Raw genomic sequence first — 13,539 nt, forward strand, 5'->3', positions numbered from 1 at the left:
GGTTAATGTTTCTATACCACCATTTAATGGACGTCTTAGACCTGCTTTATATATTTAATGAGAGTTCGACATAAATAACATATTTGCTTCCCATAATTTTGTTGAACATAAAAAAGTTAATGTCGCAGGTGGTTCATTCACTAGTTATGCTTCAGTTTTGTGGAGTGAATATTGTCGGTTACACCCTGATTATGTACCTACTACTTGGGATGATTTAAAACATGTCATGTGATGAGGACATGAGTACCTTGGATACAACCAAAATATTGCATACATGTATATTTGTGAGGTGATTTCTAATGCAAATTATGCAATAATTTATTTATGTCATCCAGGACAAAAATACTTCACAAACTTTTTTGTCATGTTTAATTGCAGGTGTATGAGACGTTTGTACAATCCACATATGAACATAAGGGAAAAAGAGAAGTTTAGGTGCTATTCAAAAAGTCTTCTCACGTCACTTTTGGGCTAAGAGAAGATAGAGTCCAAGTCTCTCGCGTTCTGCATTCACATTCGGACTTCACATACATACCTGACTCAAAACACCAATAACTCTTTCATACAGACTCCGAATTGGGTGATTCTTTTTTTCTTGGAAAGTAGATTTCGTGCTATTTCCAACCCAATTGGATTCACCTTAAAATTCGTCTGGAGTATTGAGTTGTCGAAGAAAAAAATCTGATGTGTAGCCGAATCCGAGTCAAACTACAAGTCCAAAGGTGTTGCATCACCTCCACTTGGGTCCATGAGCCTTGTATGACCTAGGTTTGTTTTAGGCTGCCTTGGGACGTCCTCCCACCTGCTTGGCCGCCACCCCTTGCTCCTATATAAGTAGATCCAACTAGTAGCTTTTTCCTTGGGATTAATTTAGTTAAAAGTTAGCCATTGCAACTTCATGTACTTCGTTTGTGTCCAACGACCAGACGAAGGCCGCTTTCGGATCCCCACCTTTATCAATACTTCATCTATATTCGCAATATTCAGATTGCATTATCATATTCTTGCTTGTTCTTTGATTGCATGTAGGAATAGACCTTCATGGTCAGGTTGATCGTGCTTCCAGCATCGTCAGTAACCTCGGGAGATTGGTTTAGCGATTGCTAAGGCGCAACGTCGTGCATGTTTGTAGTCGGATTATCAAAGTCGACTCCACCAAATCGATAGTTATCATCTCATCGAAAGATCGGGACCCTTGCCTCTATCATCATGAGAGAAAGACTTGTTAACGCTTACTATACTCGTGACATGATTAAAAAGTTGCAACATTTAAAAAAAGGTAGTGACACTGTAACAAAATATTATGATGATTTACAAACTACCTTGTTGCATTCCTCTTTAGAAGAAAGTAAAGAAGATTTGTGGATAGATTTTGGGGAGGATTAAACCGTGACATTCAGGAGATACTAATTCATGAAAAGTGTTATCCTATGGACCATTTGTTTTGTCGTGCTTGCAAAGTTGAACACAAGATAACAAGACGTGTTGCCCACAAGACAAACAAGCGGAAGTTGCAAATCCCAAGAGTTGCGACGGTTGTTCCTTCCACCACTGCGCCTACTCGACAACAACATCCATTGTTGAGGGCACTACATCACCTCCACCATGTGATGTGTCGCCACCTAGAGTGCCTTCATCATCTGAGTTGACTATAAGAGGTAATGACAAAGGTATAATCTTCCACCTGCACATGAGTATGATGAATGTCTCGTCAATTTAAACACTACTTTGATCACACCACCAATTTTAGAGGACTATGTTCATGATTTGAGTTCACCATGTGATCAAACGAATGCAATAACAACAATTTCGAGTGAACCCATTGAACTAACTGTTGATGTGAAAGAACCATGCCAATCAAGGAATAACTCTGATTTGGATCAAATATGTTTGAAAATAATTGTGCCAATGTTTAATCCTTTTGATATGACCTCCAATCTTGGTGATAATTCCATGTTGAATAACTTGTTGCATGTTTGCTTATTTTAGCATGTTGTAGCATGTAATTTTGAAACAATTAAAGTTTATTCACCAATGTTGGGATGGTTTAATGATAAACATTGTCAATCTTTTGATATGAATAAGAGCTTCACTTATATGTGCAAACTGAGTTGCAATATTTTCATGCCTTTGACTTCTTGTGTGATAGAGGCAAAGGTGTCCCGATGTTTCGATGAGATAGATATCGTTTTCTGTGGGAGTCGACCTTGACGATCCGACTACGAACGTGCATGTCGCGCCTTAGCAATCGCTAAACCAACTTCCGGGGGTTATTGACCACGCCGGAGCACGATCAACCTGACCACGAGGGTCTATTTCCTGCGAGCAAACGAAGAACAAGCAAGAAACTGAGATTGCAATCTGGATATTGCGAATAAAAGAGGAAAGCTTTATTAATTAAGGTGGGGTTCTGTGACGTCTTGGTCTGGTCGTTGGACACAAACGAAGTACGCAAAGTTGCAGCTATGGCGAACTTTTAATCTAAACAAAACCCAAAGTCTAAACGATGCCCTAAGGGCTGTATATATGGAGAAGAGAGGGGGGAATTTCGTGTCCCTTGGAGGAGGGGTCCGAAACCAACCCTAACTCTTGTTTCCCCACACATATGGACTCTAAAAACAGCCTATACTTAAGTACTTCGAAATTACATGGGCCAGGCCCAAAAATAAGGTGAAGCAGCACCTAGAATAGCGTCTGGACGAAATTTATGAAGTGGCATCTTGTATATTTCGTCCCATGCTTCATGCACTCATTATGGTGGCTTCAGAGTCCTGGAATCATCACTTGTAACTCCATTCTTGTTCCCCTTGCGCATGCCATCATCTTCATGCTTGAACTTGCTCCAAGGTTCATCTTTCTTGTCCAAGCTAGGCCCTTCATTTGTAAGCAAAATAAATGTATCCAATTTAGGCAGCATCATATTCTCATGAACGTTAGAATCATTACCAAGAAATGAAAGTACCTGATAATTCAATTGGCGTGCACGAGCTCTAGTAATTGGTCCAGTATGTATAGCAGCAGGGGCTGTGGGTGTAACAATGGTATTGAAGTCCTCATCATCCTCCCCTTCTTGAAATGAAGTCGTCCTCAACAAAAGCCCGTCTTCCTCACCCAAATAAGGCTTCAAATCTGCAATGTTAAAAGTGGGACTAACCCCAAAATCTGCAGGCAGCTCAAGTTTATATGCATTATCATTTATTTTCTCTAACACCTTAAAAGGACCATCAACACGTGGCATTAGCTTTGATTTGTGCAAATTAGGAAATCTATCCTTACGCAAATGTAACCAAACAAGATCTCCAGGTGCAAACACAACATGTTTTCTACTCTTATCTCCAGCAAGTTTATATTTGGCATTCATACGCTCAATGTTTTCCTTAGTTAACTCATTCATTTTTAAAATCAATTCAGCACGTTCTTTAGCATCAAAATTAACCTTCTCCGAAGATGGAAGAGGTAACAAATCAATAGGTGCACGAGGTAGGAAACCATACACAATTTCAAAAGGGCACATCTTAGTAGTAGAATGTAATGAACGATTATAAGCAAATTCAATATGAGGCAAGCATTCTTCCCACATTTTCTTATTATTCTTCAAAACAGCCCTAAGCATAGTAGACAATGTTCTATTGACTACTTCAGTTTGTCCATCAGTTTGGGGGTGGCAAGTAGTACTAAAAAGCAGTTTGTCCCCAACTTAGCCAATAAACATCTCCAAAAGTGGCTAAGAAATTTAGTATCACGATCTGAAACAATAGTATTTGGCACACTATGCAAGCGAATAATTTGACGAAAGAACAAATCAGCAACATTAACAGCATCATCGCTTTTATGACATGGTATAAAGTGTGCCATTTTCGAAAATCTATCCACTACAACAAATATGTTATCCCTCCCCTTCTTTGTTCGAGCTAAACTCAAAACAAAGTCCATAGATATATCCTCCCAAGGAACACTAGATACAGGCAAAGGCATATATAAACCATGAGGATTGAGTCATGACTTAGCTTTTTGACATGTAGTGCAACGAGCAACAAAACGCTCAACATCCCATCTCATCTTTGGCCAAAAGAAATGTGTAGCAAGTATATCCTCCATCTTCTTGACGCCAAAGTGTCCCATTAATCCTCCTCCATGTGCCTCCTGCAACAACAGAAGACGAACGGAGCTAGCTGGAATGCATAGCTTGTTACCACGAAACACAAATCCATCGTTAAGAACGAACTTGTTCCAAGTTCTCCCTTCCTTACAATTCTGCAATACATCTTTAAATTTAGCATCATGCACATATTGATCTTTGATGGTCTCCAAACCAAATATTTTAAAGTCAAGTTGTGGAAGCATAGTATAACGACGAGACAATGCATCAGCAATAACATTTTGTTTACCCCTCTTGTGTTTAATGACATAAGGGAAAGTCTCAATGAATTCAACCCATTTAGCATGTCGACGGTTCAGTTTTGCTTGACTTTTACTGTGTTTCAAAGATTCATGATCAGAATGTATAACAAATTCCTTTGGCCATAAATAATGTTGCCATGTTTCTAAGGTCCAAACAAGAGCATATAATTATTTATCATAAGTAGAATAGTTCAGACTAGGACCACTCAATTTTTCAGAAAAGTATGCAACATGTTTGCCATCTTGTAATAACACACCTCCTAATCCAATTCCACTAGCATCACATTCAAGCTCAAAAGTCTTATTAAAATCAGGAAGTTGGAGTAAAGGAGCATGGGTCAACTTATCTTTCAATACCGTGAAGGCTTCTTCCTGTGCGGTACCCCAAACAAAAGGCACATCCTTCTTTGTAAGCTCGTTGAGAGGTGCAGCAATGGTGTTGAAATCTCTCACAAAACGCCTATAGAAACCGGCGAGGCCAAGAAAACTCCTCACTTGTGTGACCATTTTGGGCTGCGGCCAACTCTCAATAGCTTCAATCTTGGCTTTATCAACTTCAATTCCCTGTGGAGTAACAACATAGCCAAGAAATGATACTCGGTCGGCGCAGAAGGTGCACTTCCCAAGGTTACAAAACAAACGTGCATCACGTAGAGCAACAAAAACAACACGTAAATGTTCCAAATGTTCCTCCAAAGATTTGTTATAAATCAGTATATCATCAAAATAGACTACCACAAATCGTCCAATGAAAGCACGTAAAACTTCATTCATTAGTCTCACGGAAGTACTAGGTGCATTAGTTAACCCAAAAGGCATGACTAATCACTCATATAAACCAAACTTAGTTTTAAATGTTGTTTTCCATTCATCTCCTAATTTCATACGAATTTGATGGTATCCACTACACAAATCAACTTTGGAGAAAATTGTAGAGCCACTCAATTCATCGAGCATATCATCTATCCTAGGAATAGGATGACGATAACGAATAGTAATATTATTAATGCCTCTACAATCAACACACATACACGACATGCCATCCTTTTTAGGCACTAGTATAATAGCAACAACACAAGGACTAAGAGATTCGCGTATGTAACCTTTGTCGAGCAGCTCCTGTACTTGATGCATAATCTCCGTCGTCTCCTCTGGATTGGTACGGTATGGTGCACGCCTGGGTAGCGATTGTAACGCCCTCAATGGGGCTATATCTCCTACGTGTCAAAGCATGACTTAGAGGCATAACCGCATTGAAAGCAATGTCGCAAGTAAGGCAATCTTCACAACATCCCATGTAAATAGATAATAAAAGGGGAAGGTACATAGTTGGCTTACACTCGCCACGTCAAACAAAGTACATAAATAGCATTACATCAACCAATCACTCATGGCCCGACTACGGTGCCAAAATAAAAGATCAACCCAACATGCGACACGGTCCCGATCGCCCCAACTGGGCACCACTACTGATCATCAGGGAAAGACACATAGTAACAGCGTGAGTCCTCGTCGAACTCCCACTTGAGCTCAAGCGCATCATCTGGAACGGAGTCGTCTGGCCCTGCATCTGGTTTGGAAGTAATCTGTGAGCCATAGGGACTCAGCAATCTCGCACCCTCGCGATCAAGACTATTTAAGCTTATAGGTAAGGCAAGGTAATATGTGGAGCTGCAGCAAACAACTAGCATATATGGTGTCTAACCTGTTTGCAAAAGAGAGTGAGAAGAGAAGGCAAAGCGCGAACGAAGCACTAGAGAACAACCTGCGGCAAGCATTACTCCAACACCGTGTTCACTTCCCAGACTCCGCCGAGAAGAGACCATCACGGTAACTCACAGAGTTGATTCATTTTAATTAAGTTAAGGTTCAAGTTATCTACAACCGGACATTAACAAATTCCCATCTGCCCATAACCGCGGGCACGGCTTTCGAAAGTTCAAAACCCTGCAGGGGAGTCCCAACTTAGCCCATCACAAGCTCTCACGGTCAACGAAGGATATACCTTCTCCCGAGACATTCTGATCAGACTCGGTATCCCGGTTCTACAAGACACTTCAACAAGTTAAAACAAATCCAGCAACACCGCCCGAATGTGCCGACAAATCCCGATAGGAGCTGCACATATCTCGTTCTCAGGGCACACTCAGATTGTCCAAACTTCCGGTAGGCCAGCCCAGAGTTGCCCCTGGTGGCCACCGGCGGCTGACAGGTTGGACCAACACTCAGAGGAGCACTGGCCCGGGGGTTTAAATAAAGATGACCCTTGAGTCCGCGGAACCCAAGGGAAAAAGAGGCTAGGTGGCAAATGGTAAAACCAATGTTGGGCATTGCTAGAAGAGTTTTATTCATGGCGAACTGTCAAGGGGTTCCCATTATAGCCCAACCGCGTAAGGAACGCAAAATCCGGGAACATAACACCGATATGACGAAAACTAGGGAGGCAAGAGTGGAACAAAACACCAGGCATAAGGCCGAGCCTTCCACCCTTTACCAAGTATATAGATGCATTAATTAAATAAGAGATATTGTGATATCCCAACAAGTAAACATGTTCCAACAAGGAACAACATCTCCATGTTCCAACAAGGAACAAACTTCAATCTTCACCTGCAACTAACAACGCTATAAGAGGGGCTGAGCAAAGCGGTAACATAGCCAAACAACGGTTTGCTAGGACAAGGTGGGTTAGAGGCTTGGTTCAACAATATGGGAGGCATGATAAGCAAGTGGTAGGTATCGCAGCATAGGCATAGCAAAAGAGCGAGCATCTAGCAAGCAAAGATAGAAGTGATTTCGAGGGTATGGTCATCTTGCCTGAGATCCCGCAAGGAAGAAGAACGAGTCCATGAAGAAGACAAACGGACGAAGTCGAACGGATCCTCACAAACACGACGTTATCGGAACCAACCCGAAGAAGCAACACCGAAAAGAAGCAAACAACATAGTAAACAACCATCACATAATCATGGCATGATGCACAATCGAGTATGATGCATGTCCGGTTTAATGAAGCATGGCATGGTAAAGTGCACAAGCAACCCTACAAATTAAGTGGAGCTCAATATGCAACGAGTTGCATATTGACGAAACACCACATTCAAGTTATTTAATTCGATCTCATTTATGTACCCAACAATATTCAATGTTGTTAGCATGGCAAGAGGTGAAGAAAAGTAAAACTACCTATCTAGGCAAGTTTAAATGAGGCCGGAAGCAACGAACAACAATTCCGGTAAATCCCCATATGCATATATTAGGTTTGGTACTGTTCTGCCCTAAACCATATTTTATAGTTGTTAATCATGCAAAGTGATGCCACCATGTTAAACTAGGCATTTTTCCACCCCATTTACATATAAAGTTTGTTACAAACCGAGTTACGGTTAAAAAGTTATGAATTAAATCATTCTAACATGGCATCGGAGCAAATTTAATCAAACAGCATTTAAACATTTTAAACATAAATGAAAGTGGCAAATTATGAAACTAGACAAAATTCTAAGCACTTTTCATATATACGTCATTTTTATCCGATGCACGGTTTGTGAGATATTAAATGCATGAACATGAGGGTGCAATCTGTAAATATGCAGTTTTTGGACTAATAGGAAAATTGCAGCGCATAGGGAAAAAACATATCGGGCCGCATCTACTGAACTAGGCCAGCTACTGCGAGTGTTGCACGCGGGTGAGTTTCGGTGGGCTTCTCACCTCGGGCCAGATCTGGACTGCTAACTGGACGTAGGCGCTGGGCCTTGGCGCGTGTCGCGGTCAACGCCCTTGAGGCAGGGGAGGAGCGCTGTGAGCGCTGCTTGACCTGAGGTAGGGGACGCAGGGGAAGCAGGGGCGCGGGACTCCGGCAACGCGGAGCTCCGGGAACAAGATGGCGACGGTTCTGGCGTGCATCCACGACGTTCATTGTCGCCTGCAGAACGCTGACAGGGGAAATTCAGAGAAGAAAACGGGGAAGTGCAGAAGAAAGAGACGGTGAGGGAGATGGCATGGGCGCGACGGGGCCTGCCTGGGGTTGCCGGCAAGGGCGAGGCCGGTCGTCGGAGGCGCGAAGGTGAGGCCATGCTTGCCAGGGCGGCAAGGAAGCGAACATCGAGGTCGATGCAGAATCCATGGCGCGGGGAGCTCCGGTGACACAGGGCTGATGAAGAGCTCGGGCATGAGGGCGCCATGGGGGTTCCTGCTGGAGGTGGTCACCGGAGCGGCGAGGCAGCGGGGGAGGCTCGGCTGGCCGCGGAAGATGGAGGCGCATGGGACTGCAGCTGCGGACATCGGCACTCTGGAGCTTGTCGGTGGCGGCGGAACGACGACGGGGCCGAGCAGAGGGAGCGTACCGGAGGGGCTCCAGAAGAAACTCCCCTTTGGGAGCGCGAGGAGGATTTCCTCTCCTTGGATCATGTGCGCTAGGCAGAGCAGGAGGGGGGTCGAGCGCTGCTCCTGGTTGGTTCGATTTTGGTGGGGATTGGCCGGCGCTAAAAATTAGGAGGGAAGGGGCTGACTGTCTGGATCGGGGAAGGATCCCGAGGAACACGGGAGAGTGGGTGGCGGCGTAAGAGGGAATAGGGTTAGGTTAGGGTCTAAAAATGGACTAGGGTCTATATATATGCGAAAGGGGATGATTTAGATCCTTCGATAGCGATCGGGCGGTCCGGAATAAATGGGTTAGGGAGTCCAAAAGAGAAACCGGTGACGTTTTGTAGATGTTTGGGGTTGATCCGGACACAACGGTAGCGACAGTCCGAGTCGGGTCCGGGACAGCTTTCGGACACGCGCGCGAGGAGGTCCGATGCACTGCGCAAAGAGGGGTAGGCATGGGCCTAGGTGGACTGTGGAGAGCGGGTTGGGCTGAGACGAGAGGAGACGAGTGTAGCCCGGCAACTATTTCTGGAGACCGAAAATGTCCGACGTTAGACCGACTATACTGCCGCTATAGTTATCTGTTGGGGCATCAAACGATCTCCGAATGCGATGAAACTTGACAGGCGGTCTATCTACACTATAATAAGACCACACGCCAACTCTCATCCCATTCCGAGAACATTTTCTGGCCACTTATAAAATAATATTTCGGACATGCCGCGGGCGCGTGCAAGTGTGGTTGGGCTCAGAACGGACAACGGAGAGAACTCGGAGAACCCGGACGAATGCAAGGTTTAAAACATGATGATGCAATGCACATGATGACATGACAAGATGCAACACACAAGCAAAACACATGGCAATGATAGCGAATAACTGGAGGACACCTGGCACATCAGTCTCGGGGCGTTACAGCGATGCACCGGGAATTAAGTTAATTTGATGCTCAATCCCTCGAATAGGTGGTAATCCCGGTGGCACGTCTTGTGGGAAGACGTCAGCGAACTCCTGCAAAATGTTAGTGACCGCAGGGGGCAAAGAGGAAGGCACGTCCTCGAATGAAAATAATGCCTATTTGCACACAAAAGCATAGCAAACAGATTTGCTGAAATATAGCTCATCAATATCAGATTTAGTGGCAAGTAAACATGCACTTTTCAATTTAATTTCAGAAGCAACACGAGATGGTTTATTATTAGGTTTCATTTGTTGCTGAAATTCTTTTGCCACAATCTGATTTTCACTCTTATTTTTCTCCTGTTTTGCTTTATTAGCTCTATTAATATCATCTTTCAAAATGGATTCAGGAGTCATAGGAAGCAAAGTAATATGGCTATCCTTATGAACAAGAGTATACTGATTATTTCTACCATGGTGTACAGAATTTTTATCAAATTGCCATGGTCTACCAAGTAATAAGGACCATGCTTGCATGGGTACCACATCACAATCAACATAATCAACATATGTAGAGATAGTAAAATGCACACGAACAATACGTGTTACCTTAACCTTGCCGCTGTTGTTGAACCATTCGATGTAGTAAGGATGTGGATGTGGTCTTGTGGTGAGCGATAGCTTCTCCACCATCTCCATGCTAGCCAAGTTGTTGCAGCTCCCTCCATCTATGATGACACGAACAGAACGTTCCTTCACAACTCCCTTTGTATGGAACAAATTATGCCTCTGATTTTGCTCAGCTTGTGTAATCTGCACACTCAAAACACATTAAGCAACTAAACATCCATACCTGTCAGCATCTTCAGCAGCCATGTACTGCGTCTCATGATCAGAATCATCTCCACCGTGTTCTTCATGTGTAATAAGAGCCAAAATCTCCTCATCATAGTCACTAGCGGACTCATACCGACCATCCTTAGTAGCAATCATCACACACTGAGATTTGCATTCGCTCGCAAAATGTCCTCTTCCCTTACAACAACGACAAATAATATCACTTGTGTGCCCTATTGATGCCATGGAAGAAGAAGAGCTCTGCGCAGGCCCGACAAGTGTGCTCTTGGCAGATAATGGTGGTTGTGCCTGCTTTCTTGTATCACGGCTGGAGGCGGCACCTGATGGAGGTGCTGGTGGAGTGGAAGTAGAGGATGCACGTGGTGTCCATGATGAAGATTGACCTACAAAAAAGTCAGTCCGCGCCAATGCCTGTCGATCCTGCACTTAACGTTCAGCTTTACAAGCAAGATGGAATAAACGAGTGATATTAGTATACTCCTTATACTCTAGAATGGTCTGAATCTCTCTATTTAATCCACCCATAAAACGTGCAAGCATAGCTTCATTCTCCTCAACAATACCACATCTAATCATGCCAGTTTGTAATTCCTGATAATATTCTTCTACAGAATTTTTTCCTTGTCTTAAACTCTGCAATTTTTGAAGTAATTCACGTTGATAATATGGTGGAACCCAACGAGTACGCATAGCAGTTTTCAAAGCAGCCCAAGTAGTTGGAATAGGATATAATCTACAATGTTCAGACCAAACACATGTGAAGCTAGTGAAAGCACAAACAGCAGCAGGAACACGTCTCTCCTCAGGATATTGTAAGCATGTAAAATGTTGTTGAGTTTCTAACTCCCAAGTAAGATATATATCAAGAACATATCTACCCTCAAATGGTGAAATATTCAATTTCAGTTTAGGAAGATGGTCATGATCTCGTACCTCATATGGTGGTGCAGCCCTACCGTTGCGATGATATACCCGAGGAAGACCTGGTGGTGGTGGTGCTGGTGGTTGCACGTAGTTCTGATTTTGATCAACCTCATCCTTGTAATGGTCCTCCACGTCTGCAGTAGCAGCAGGAGTGACAGAAGCATCAACAGCGACACTAGAATTTTGCCAAGGGTCAATGGGAATGTGCTGTGCTCGTCCCACTTGATTTGGAAAGCGACGTTGTTGTTGTTGTTGTTGTTGTTGTTGTTGTTGTTGTTGTTGTTGTTGTAGAGGTGTGTTAGGGGCAGCTAGTGGTGGTGGTGGAAGACGCGCGAGCAAGTCATTAAATTTGTTATCGAGCATTGTTTCGAACGTCTTCTCCATGCCATCTATCTTCTTCATGGCCTCTTCAAATCTGTTTAGCACATCTTGCACATGTCCACTCATCATTTGCTGAAATTTATCATGCAACTCCTTATTCGTCATGTTCTCCCAGTCAGTCTCGTCGGCTTGTGATCCTGCCATGGTTAGCAGCAATAGAAACACACAAGAATATGATCCTACAAACTACTAACAAGAGGTGGTGGTGGGTGTCACAAATCCTTCAAGCAAATCTCAAATTCTTACCAGTTCTTACCCAGCAGCAGGCGGTGATCGGCAACCGTCGTAGTCAAAACTCTCAAAGCTTGGATAGAGCGATTACCAGGGAAAATCAAACGCACGACGTAGATGTATGTGGAGCTGGGAAGGCTTATAATATGGTAGCAAAACGGGTCAGCAATAATCAATTCAAAGATGCAAAGTTGAATAAACGCTCAATGACGGTACTGTGCCGGTCCTAGGCTAGACCATGCTAGAGACGCGAGCCTAGAACACTAAGAAAATCACGGCGCTGCACGTAAACAAGGGAAAAGCATACTCTGGAACTTTTTTTTGCTCTGTTTTTTGGCGCTCCTCTTTGTTTTTTTGGCGCTCCTTTTTTTTGCCAAAAATCATTGCAATGGCGAGTGCTCAAAACTCTTCCCTCGTCAAACTGACAGGATGGGCACGAAATTATTTTTTGACTTTTTTTCGGAAATCAGGGCAGTGACGATGAAAAAAATGCGACAAAAAATCACTATGATGGCACGTGGCTCAAAAGACTCAGAAAGGCCTAAAATAGGATAGGGAAAAAATATTTTTGCCTATGAAAATTTTGGCCTAAAAACTGCCTGGGGGTCTCCAGACAGTTTTTTTTGAAACCTACTCAGGCAAGGAAACACGAATCGGAAATTAGACGGACCTCGAAAACAAACCTAATATGAAAGGAACTGGGATTGGTGGTGGACATATGGTGGTAGGATATGGCAGCGGTGGTGGTATATGGATACGGATTGGTGGTGGTATATTGATACGGATTGGTGGTGGTATATGGATACGGATTGGTGATGGTATCTGGAGAGGGATCGATGGCGGATAAGCGGTGGTGGTAGATGGCAGGGGCGATGATGATGGTGCGCAGCGTGACAACTTATGACCAGAAGTCGAAACTCTAAAAGACTAGACTCTAAGACCAGCAACTAGACACGATGATGCAACCGCAAATTCAACAACGCAAAATACTGAAAAGACTGTGCAAAGGCTCAGATTGGTTCGGATATAAACTATGAAAAGCTATAAAATTTCACCGAGCAACCTGGAAATCTGATACCACTTGATAGAGGCAAAGGTGTCCTGATGTTTTGATGAGATAGATATCGTTTTCTATGGGAGTCGACTTTGACGATCCGACTACGAATGTGCAAAGACGTCGCGCCTTAGTAATCGCTAAACCAACTTCCGAGGGTTATTAACCACGCCGGAGCACGATCAACCTGACCATGAGGGTCTATTTCCTGTGAGCAAACGAAGAACAAGCAAGAAGCTGAGATTGCAATCTGGATATTGCGAATAAAAGAGGAAAGATTTATTAATGAAGGTGGGGTTCTGTGACGTCTTGGTCTGGTCGTTGGACACAAACGAAGTACATGAAGTTGCAGCTATGACGAACTTTTAATCTAAACAAAACCCAAAGTCTAAACGATGCCCTAAGGGCTGTATATATGG

The sequence above is a fragment of the Triticum aestivum genome, chromosome 4A, assembly GCF_018294505.1.
Source record: "Triticum aestivum cultivar Chinese Spring chromosome 4A, IWGSC CS RefSeq v2.1, whole genome shotgun sequence".
NCBI classification, from domain to species: domain Eukaryota; kingdom Viridiplantae; phylum Streptophyta; class Magnoliopsida; order Poales; family Poaceae; genus Triticum; species Triticum aestivum.